At 43.0% G+C, this 10,588-nt stretch overlaps 1 long non-coding RNA gene across 1 annotated transcript; it reads right to left on the reverse strand.

Annotated features, from left to right (window-relative positions):
- Positions 1-436: 436 nt before the first annotated feature.
- LOC116088190 lies at positions 437-2,712 on the reverse strand. The gene is made up of 2 exons (XR_004117810.1): positions 2,525-2,712; positions 437-758 (listed from the first exon to the last, which is right to left on the reverse strand). It is a non-coding gene; the product is annotated as an uncharacterized LOC116088190 (long non-coding RNA).
- Between the last annotated feature and the right edge of the window lie 7,876 nt (positions 2,713-10,588).

Here is a 10,588-nt window from a genome sequence, read left to right on the forward strand (position 1 = left end):
AGAAGGAGGAGAAGGAGGAGAAGGAGGAGAAGGAGAAGGAGGAGGAGGAGGAGGAGGAGAAGGAGAAGAAGAATAGAAGTAGAACAAGTAGAAGAAGGTACAATGAAATTATGTCAAGAGATGTTGCTATCCCACCAGACTCGATAATATTTATGAAACAGGCATGAATCAAGCCCGATCCTATGATACAGAAATATTTTCATATCATGCATACCAGATAAGATGTTGTGTATCATCTTGTAAATTTAAATTATTTACATTTTAAGAGAGCAGTTAACATCAGTACAAACTTTTCTCTTGTTTTCAGAAATATGTTGATTTTTTTTTGGTGTTGAATTTTTAGTTGTCTATGGCCTGCTTAGCCTTGCAGAGTGTTTTTATTATCTACAAGTCAAACATTCTTGACTTATTTTTGAGTGACTCATTTTTGTCAATATATTGAGAGAAATCATTTTTTAAATGTTTGTCAGAACAATATCTTTAAATATCTAAAAAGAAATACATCATGAGTACAGTATTTCAGTTTCTTGCTCTTCCATCATGTGCACACAGGTGAGTAAACTGACCATCAGGCAACAGAGGAATTCTGATGCTCTGTTCAGTTCACTTGTGCTCTTACTGTGGAATCCACTCTCCCAAACCCAGAACCAGCTCTGACTCTCTTGGAGTGGTTACATCAAACAGGGAAGAAAACATTGTTCTGAGGTTTATAGTTTTTGCTTCTGGTCTTCTAAGTTGACATCTCCTTCTCCAGTTACCTAGAATAAAAAGCACTGGTAACTTAAGGTAGTACGTATAGTATCAATACAAGTGGTAAGATCTTTGGGGATGTAATTTTCAAAGATATCAGTGAGGAATGTGGCCAGAACGTCATTTGGCATTGAGCTCCAGTTCCCACCACTAGATCCCTTTGCAAACAATTCAGAAGCATTGAACCACGTAGGGCTACTCATTTGTTAGTTTCTAGTGTTCAAATTTTTCCTGCATTTTGAGAATGGAAATGCCAAGCATGAAAGGTTAATACAGCAAACATGGAGAAGCACAAGGAATGATAGACTGAGTCACAGCCAGTGTCACAGCCAGTGCTTCTGCCTGTCCCTCATCAAGCAGACTAGTTCATCCTTTGGCAAACAGTCGAAGCCTGCTTCCTTGAGATTCTTTCCTTTCGTAAATTCATAAAGTCTGTGGTTTTAAACAGTCATCTTTGTTAGTCCAAAATTGTTTCCATCTATACTTTGAAGTACATGGGATACTTTGTAACTCCATTCATTCAGATAGTTAAGTGACTTGCTGAGAAAGACTCCCAGGCTGCCTAGCAACACTCTTGGGGAGATCCCACTTCAGCCTGGCTTTCACCTCCCCATTCTTCCCAGCTCATCTAAGGATCCTTAGATACCCAACAGAAGTGTGCTCCCACTCAGTGCCCATCCTACAAGCTGGTGCTTTTTTTTGGTCATTTTTGGATCAATGCTGGTGATGCTTGGAAGCCCTTACGCGGTTGCCCTAATTCATTTCACAATACATATTCTCATTGTAGAATTTTGTAAAGCACAAGGCAAATGTGTCTACACAATAGCTGTAAAAGCTAATGTTTATTGTGGCAATTCTGTAATATGTTTTACATGCATGATTTCTATAAACATAGGAAGACATGAAAACTACAGTAGAGGGATTAAATGTTGTGGCTGTCATTACCATGTGTGTAGAGAACAGATGCAAGCTCTTGTCCTTCCAGTCTTCCACAAACCTGCAATGTGTGGCTGTTTTGCAAAGGCATCCTATTTATCTCAGGCACATATTGATTTCTTACAGATTCCTGGTGTTAGGCTAGCATCTATAACTAATACTCTGTTAAATGCATGCTGAGTGAGGAGTGAATGAATGAATGAATAAATGAATGAAATTAATGGATCCTTTAAAATACTTTTCAAGCAAAGGTCAATGTTAAAGTCCTCATTTTCAAAATCTGAGAAAGGTTCTCAAAAGGAGTCAACCTGAACTTCTCTGTGTTCGGACTCCCTTTTTACACTTTTCCTACTCTCCATTCGAGCGAGTTGCTGAATGCCTGTCTACTTCTGAGCTGTTGTGGCATCAGGACTTCTCAATGCTTTCTCCTTATTCACGCAGTGCTTTCTGGTTTCCACTCTCTCAGACTGTGAAATCCATCCCCTCCCTCAACAGTAGCAGCAGCAACAGCAACAACAGAAAAGCAACAGCAGCAGCAACAACAACAACAACAATAAAAACATACTTTCCAGGATTAACCAATTATGTAAGATACAAAGTACCAGGCTTTAGGGGAGCGAGGAAGCAGCAGTACTGTAATGGCCAGGAATGCAAGAACTTAATTGATCAGGAAGCTCATCAGTTTAATAAAGAGCAGAAAAACAAGGAAGTCAAGATTCATCAAGGTTTGCTGCAAGGTCTTAGGTTCAGTAGATGATTAGTGGGGAACCCTATCCCATGGAACTGCCTAGAAGTTAGGGAGCTAGCTCTCCAGTGGACAGCTTCTATGAGTACTCACTCATGCTGGGATGAAATTTTTGGTGACACAACTATCTTTGTACTCCATACTCCTGAAAGTAACCCAACAAACTCACTGGCTCATCAAGCTTGACTTGAATAGTATCATATCTTTTGTTTGTCATCCATAATCCATCTAGAGCAAGTTGACCTTTGTAAATAGCTTCCCAGAAAAAGCCATGAAATGGAGCAATGACTTCATAATGAAAGAGTCACTCTTATGACCTCATTACCTCACAAAGGTCCCATTCCCACCATCATCATGCTGGGGGCTAGGTCCCATTCCCACCATCATCATGCTGGGGGCTAGGCTTTCAATGCTTCACTCTGGAGAGGCACACAAAAACTCAGCTCATATTGATAGGGCCCTTCTTTCTTCAGTCTTCCCCAACTAAGATGAAGGCTGCAGAGAACAGGAAGTCTGTCCTGGGATCAGCATTCAAGCCTCGGGTACTCAGTAACTTCCAGTTCAATTGTTATATTGAACTTATTGGAACACAAAACACCACCTTTCCACAAAAGACACAAGTGCATATTATTGTTCATTCATAAGAGGAGACTCTGTTAAGCTCCAGTTCGTTCATTAAAGGCAGAAAAGAGAATGGCAGCATTCATGGTATAGGAATTCACCCTAGCAAGACATCACAATGGGAAAGAGTGTGTTAATTTAGAATAAATGTGAACAAAAATTACAAATTATTGTTTCATTTTTAAACAGCTGTATAAAATTATTTTTTACCACAATGTATCCATTCTTTTGAAGGGGAGAATTAAATGTGTACTGCTTTCCCTCCATCCTCCAACTGCATATAGAACTCTATAAAGGATTTTGTGAATCTCAGCTTTCTAGACTTCATGATTCTTGTTAGATTGGTTAGTTGTTAGCTTCCAGTTTCAGTTCAGAAGAAATGGCTAAGTAGCATGCCCCTGTCAGGAACACAGCAGCTAGTATACCCAGCCCCAGCCCCAGCCCCAGGCCCAGCCCCAGCCCCACCCCCACCCCATGTATTTCTTTTACTTTTGCTAGTTGCTATTCCTTGCCAAGCAACATCGCTCTGCCCGTGTTTATAGTCTGCATGAGAAGTGTTATGTTTAATAAATAGAAACTCATTCTTGGCTGCATATAAATAAATATTATATAAATAAATAAACATTTATCTATTTATTTATATAAATATTTATTTTTACCCTAAGCAAAACTGAAGGCCTCATTTTGAAAAAGGATAATCTAAATAGGGAAGGGTATGGTGGGGGTGGGGGTAATGAACATGCATTGGAAAGGAGGAGACATTTGTAAAACTCACGCTAATCAAGCCCACCATCCAACACACACACAATTTATAACTTAGTGCTCACTGTTCAGGATGTCACTAATAACCATGCCACCAACAAAGCTGTTGCTGTCACATCATAGCTGCTCCGTAATGGGGATAGGTCAGAAACAGACTGAGGTCAGACCTCCCAAACCTTGACCCCAAAGAAATTCCCCCTTCCTTAAGTTGCTTTCTGCCAGGCATTTGGTCACAGCAATGAGAATAAAAAGTTATGCATGTGTCAATCTGAACAACTCTAGGGTGCATTCATGCTTGCCATGGTACCAGAGTAGAAGCTGTCAAAGGGTTCTAGTTTCCCAATGCTCAGGACTCGGCTTATGAACAAAGATGTGTACATCCCAAGCCAGGTGAGAAGGATCCCAGAGCATGGGTCTAATGGCAGTGAAAACCCAAGTTTCAACTCAAATGAAATCTGTAAAAGCAATCTGTCTTCACGCCCATAAATGACCTTCATAAAACTAGACAGGGCTCTGGGGCCAGTGGGTAGAAACAGAATAGATAAAACTTCAAAACAGACCTAGGAAGTAACACAGAAGAGAAATTCCAAGAAGATGTTGCCCTGGAGGTAAGAGGTTAGCTGGCCTGAGGGTCAGAAACAGGGCTTTTCAGGATTGGGGAGGAGCCACCCATCTTTCCCACACTTTCATTCTGTGACTGCTCTGTGTGAACTGTACACTGATTTTGGAAAACAGAAAGAAGGCACCAGTGCCCTCCACCTTCATCCTGTGGTTTCTGAATGGTTACCAGCGGTTTTTGCCAGCCTGAAGGACAGTCTCTCTGATATGGCCACCCTAGAAGAGTCAGAACAAGCCAGGGGGAGTTAGCATTCCTTCTAAGCTCCACCCCATAGTTCCCTGGAAACAGCCAGGTAGGCCTGGCTTGCTATAAAAGGGGCTGTTTGGCCCCTTGTGTGTGTGTGTGTGTCTCTCTCACACACAGCCCTTTCTCTCTCTCTGACTCTCTTCTCTCCCTGACCCTTCATCTTCCTCTCTCCCTTTCTCCCATCCCCCTCTTGCTTCACATGTTCCTGACCAGCCTTTCCTCTTCTCCTCCCCATCTCTTGTCTGTCTGTCTGTCAGAGCCAATTGATAATGATAGATGCTGTCCAAACAAGTTATCCCAATTATTCTATCCCTACATGATATTTATAACAATCTGTGGCTATTAAAATCACACAGGATCAGGATCTTGTTCCTGTCTGTCCTCCTCCATCTTGGCTTCTTCTCCTCCTTCCTCTGAGTCACTCTCTGTCCCTGCAACTCTTCATGCTGCCTCCCTTTTCCCTGTCCAATCACAGGCCTCCTGGTGCACTAATATTTCAATGTACTTGGACAGGGGAAATCCTGCCGCAGTCTTCTTTCATTTAGGACGTTATGAAGCTGGCAGTTGGGCACTAGTTTTTAAATGCCAGAATTGGGAAGGGGTGCCAACTTTGTGATTTTTTTCCCTTGAGAATTCTTCTACCCCTCCCCCACTCCAAATCTGGAAAGCATGACTTTAAATTACAATAGAAGAAAAATAAGATGAACATGTGTCATTCAGAGAAACACACCTCAGAATTATCGCCAACCTGCTCTTCTGCCTACAGTTCAGCAAGGACGACAATATAAGTTCCATTCTGACACAATGGTACAAATGATTTGAAGTGTTTTTATAACTTAAGTTCATATTTTATGTACAGAGGTTTTAAGACTGCATACACATGGACTTATATCACATAGACCTATGACTTATAATGGACAATAAAATGATTAAATTCCATGTGGCACTATGTTTTTCTGACATACTTCTATTCCTGAGATAATATTATTGACCATAAATGGGTAGTATACATACAGATTACAATTGCCAACTCCTGATTTCTCCATGTTTTTCCTTCTCTCAGGCTGCCAACCAGTCTTGCTGCTTATGGTGGTTTATAAGTCTTTATCAATTTAATACAGATGAGTTACCTGAGAAGAGGAAACCTCCACTTATAAGAAATTGTCTCCATAAAATTGGACTGTGTGTGTGTGTGCGGGGGTGCTGTTCTGATTCTCCTCTAATGGCCACAAGAGACTGTCCTTCCATGTGGTAATGCCCCATTCCCACAGAGCAGCCAGAGAATGAAAGTGTGGGAGGACTGACAGCTTCTCCCCTCCAGGAGTGCCCCGTTTCTGACCCTCAGTCCACCAGCCAACCCCTGACCTCCAGGGCAACAGCTTTCTGGTATTTTTGCCCTGTCCATGTTACTTGTTTATCCTGGTAGACGAAACTTTGAAGTTTTATCTTTTCTGTTTCTAACCACAGGTCCCAGACCCCAGTCTAGTCCTATGAAGATCATCTATGGGCATGAAAACAGACTCCTTCCATAAGAAACATCACTTTCTGGATTGTTGATTAATGTAGGATGGTCCAGCCAACTGTGGGCATTCAGAAGTGGAGCTGTGTTCTATCTGTGGCTTTGGTAGGGCCTGGCCACTATAATATGCTTCAAAGGTTAGGGCATGGCTGTTCTGCTTCAGTTTTGCTAATTACCTTGGGGAAGAACCTCAGCTGAGGAACTACCTCCTTACAGCTGGCCTGCAGGTATGTCTATGTGGCATCTTCTTAATTCCTTATTAACCAGGGAAGGTGAAACAGACGGTGAGTGGAGCCACTCTTGCACAGGTGGGCCTGGGTTGTATACAAAAGGCACCTGAGACAAACCACAATGAAAGCCTTTGTTCCGTCTGCCCTTGACTTCAGCTTCAGTTCCTACCTGCAGAGTTCCTGCCCTGACTTGCTTCAGTGATGAACTGTGATGCAGAAGTTGTTTTCAGTCAGAGATTTATCGTGAAGTAAACAAGGACACCTGCCCTTTTTACTTCTTTAGAAGGGAAGCGTGTCTCAAGAGCTTCCTCCATGCGTGCCTCTTATCACTGGCCATGGTGCAATTCTGTTCAATCAGTGAAGATGGAGGTGGTATCCCACCATGGCATTGCTTTGCATGTTCTCCCTTTTCTATTCATGTACATCGACAGAATATGGAATTCATATAAGGAGAGTGGCCCAAGAGTGTTTGAGAAAACAACCTATCCATACCTGGGCCCTCCTGGAGCGACTGGGTAAGCTGACCTCCAGGAACTGAGCTGGAGCGGCAGGAACCCACTCTGCTTCTCAGGACCTCCATTAGCACCAGCACTATATGGAGACTGGTTAGGCCCTGGGATCTTTATGACAAGTCCTGCTAAGCCCCCTTGCACCTGCAGCATCCTGGGTCCCAGGTGCTGGGTCATTTCTTCTCCCAGGCATTTCCTGGCCCTGGTGCTGCAACAAAGGCCTTCTCATGAGTCTGCACGCATGCCTTTGCCCCGGGAACTGTCTACTAGGAGATCCGAGCTCAAACTGTTTTGATGTTAGTAGGCTATAGCCGCACTGAGTGTCATCCCAAACCTTGTACTCATGACCAATCATCTAAATCACCTAAGCCTGGGGGGAGGGGAGCGGTGTGTGTGTGTTGGGGCCAGTGCATCTCTGTAAGGTCAAGGGGCTCTGCTTGAAAATTGCCTGCAATTCCAGTACTTAGCACAAGGTGGCGAGCTAATAACATGTTTCTATGAGGGCTCCCGCAGCTGAGCTTGCATAGGGACTCTTAGGGAACTCACATTCCTAAGGTTTTGGCTTACTTCAGTTCTGCTGTTTGTCCTGAGTGGCAGTCCCCAAGAACTGAAAGGTGGGTGTGTGAGCAGTTAGTGGACTGTCCGTGGAGGTGGCTTTTGAAAGTCTCCTAATTTTCTTGAATTTGGTGACAGATTATTGAGGCCATAAAATAAGTTAAGTGACATTTAGCCACAAACCCTTCCAGAGTAGTTACCTAGTTTGAAGGAATCATAATTTTAAATTCTTGCACCCAACTCCATGCCTAGGTAATCTTGTTAAGTATTTAATCACGCTGGGCAGTGGTGCCAGCACTTGGGAGGCAGAGACAGGCAGATTTCTGAGTTCGAGGACAGCCTGGTCTACAGAGTGAGTTCCAGGACATCCAGGGCTACACAGAGAAACCCTGTCTCAAAAAACAAAACAAAACAAAAACAAAAAAAGGATTTAATTAGTTTTTGTTCCTGTTAATGTTAAGGCTATGTGATGAATATGTCATAAATTGCACAGGAGGGCCCTTGTAGTTCAGAAGGGTTATAATTTTATGACTCTGTAAAATCCCCACCACACATGTTCCCATAAGTTCAGAAATGCTTGCCTTCTTCAGAGGCCATCACACATCTCCTTGGTAACTTTCATTAAGTCTACCATAACCTCCACTTCAATACAGACTTATTTTCTCCTTGCCACTGGTGAAGCTTGGAAAACTCTAGTTCACCTATGAGGAGCAGAAAGTGTCTTTATCTTCAACAATAAAAGAACTTCTGTGGGAATGGCCATCTCTGACCTCAAGTTCTAATACAGAGCAATCGTGATAAAAACTGCATGGTATTGACACAGTGACAGGCAGTTCAATGGAATAGAACTGAAGACCCAGACTTGAACCCACATACCTATGGCCACTTGATCTTTGACAAAGGAGCTAAAACCACCCAGTGGAAAAAAGACAGCATTTTCAACAAATGGTGCTGGCACAACTGGTGGTTAGCATGTAGAAAAATGCAAATCGATCCATTCCTATCTCCTTGTACAAAGCTCAAGTCTAAGTGGATCAAAGACCTACACATAAAACCAGATACACTGAGTCTAATTGAAGAGAAGGTGGGGAAGAGCCTCAAGCACATGGACACAGAGGAACTTGATCACGCTCTAAGATCAAGAATTGACAAACAGGACCTTATAAAATTACGAAGCTTCTGTAAGGCAGAACACTGTCAATAAAACAAATTGGCAACCAACAGACTGGGAAACGATCTTTACCAATCCTACATCTTATAGAGGGCTAATATCCAATATATACAAAGAACTCAAGAAATTAGACTCCAGAGAACTAAATAACCCTATTAAAAATGGGGCACAGAGCTAAACAAAGAATTCTCAACTGAGGAATATGAAATGGCTGAGAAGCACCAAAAGAAATGTTCAACATCCTTAGTCATCAGGGAAATGCAAATCAAAACAACCCTGAGATTCCACCTCACACCAGTCAGAATGGCTAGGATAAAAAACTCAGGTTACAGCAGATGCTGGTGAGGATGTGGAGAAAGAAGAACACTCCTTCATTGTTGGTGGGATTGCAAGCTGGTACAACCACTCTGGAAATCAGTTTGGCATTTCCTCAGATAATTGGACATAGTACTACCAGAGGACCCAGATATATCATATACCCAGAAGATGCTTCAACATGTAATAAGGACACATGCGCCACTATGTTCATAACAGCCTTATTTATAATAACCAGAGTCTGGAAAGAACCCAGAAGTCCCTCAGCAGAGGAATGGATACAGAAAATGTGGTACATTTACACAATGGAGTACGACTCAACTATTAAAAACAATGACTTCATGAAATTTGCAGGCAAGTGGATGGAACTCGAAAAAAATGTCATCCTGAGTGAGGTAAGTCACTCACAAAAGAGCACATGGTATTCACTCAATGATAAGTGGATATTAACCCAAAAGTTCTGAATACCCAAGATACAATTCACAGACCACATGAAACTCAAGAAGAAAGAAGACCAAAGTGTGGATGCTTCAGGGCTTCTTAGAAGGGGGAGCAAAATACTCACAGGAGGAAATATGGAGACAAAGTGTGGAACAGAGACTGAAGGAAATGCCTTCCAGAGACTGCCCTACCTGAGGATCCATCCCATATACAGCCGCCAAACTCGGACACTATTGCAGATGCCAGGAAGTGCTTGCTGACAGGATCCTGATATGGCTGTCTCCTGAGAGGCTCTGACAAAGTCTGACAAATACAAAGGTGGATGCTTTCAGCCAACCATTGGACTAAGCACAGGGTCCCTGATGGAGGAGTTGGAGAAGAGACTGAAGAAACTGAGGGGGTTTGCAGCCCCATGGGGGGAGCAACAGTGTCAACTTGCCAGATTCCCTGCCTCCCCTCCCCCCCTCTGGAGCTCCCAGGGACTGGACCACCAACCAAAGAGTACACATGGAGGGACCCATGGCTCATGCTGCATATGTGGCAGAGGATGGCCCTTGTTGGACGTCAGTGGGAGAAGAGGCCCTTGGGCCTGAAGATGTTTGATACCACAGTGTAGAGGAATGCCCGGGTGGGAAGACAGGAGTGGGGGGCAGCATCCTCATAGAGGCAGTGGGAGGGAGAATGGGATAGGGGTTTCTGTAGGGGAGAACTGGAAAGGGAATAACATTTGAGATGTAAATAAAGAAAATATCCAATAAAAGAAACCGAAAAGAAAAAAGTGTCTTTATCTGAAACCTATTTAAACAACTCCTCCATACAAACTTAGCTGACTGTTCTAGTCACAGCAGGGACGCCCAGGTGGACTTTAACTGGCTCTGCCTTCCTCTCTTCCTTCTAGCAGCTTGGCTCCCTTCTTCAGGTTAGCCATTTTCTGCCTGTACTGCTGTGTTCTTCAGGAGTGTTCACAAATTCCTTTATGGATTTGGACCTCTTCCTTCCAATGAGCACAGAGAGAGTAGGTGACTTTAAACCATTCATATCAGCAGAAAATGAGGACAACAAACTAAGAAGATTTGCTTAGAGACAGAAGTCTTTACTGGGTAGCTTTGGCTAGCATCTCCTCAGGGGGAGAGAGAGAGAGAGAGAGAGAGACAGAGAGAGAGAGAGAG

The sequence above is a fragment of the Mastomys coucha genome, unplaced genomic scaffold (assembly GCF_008632895.1).
Source record: "Mastomys coucha isolate ucsf_1 unplaced genomic scaffold, UCSF_Mcou_1 pScaffold14, whole genome shotgun sequence".
NCBI lineage: Eukaryota > Metazoa > Chordata > Mammalia > Rodentia > Muridae > Mastomys > Mastomys coucha.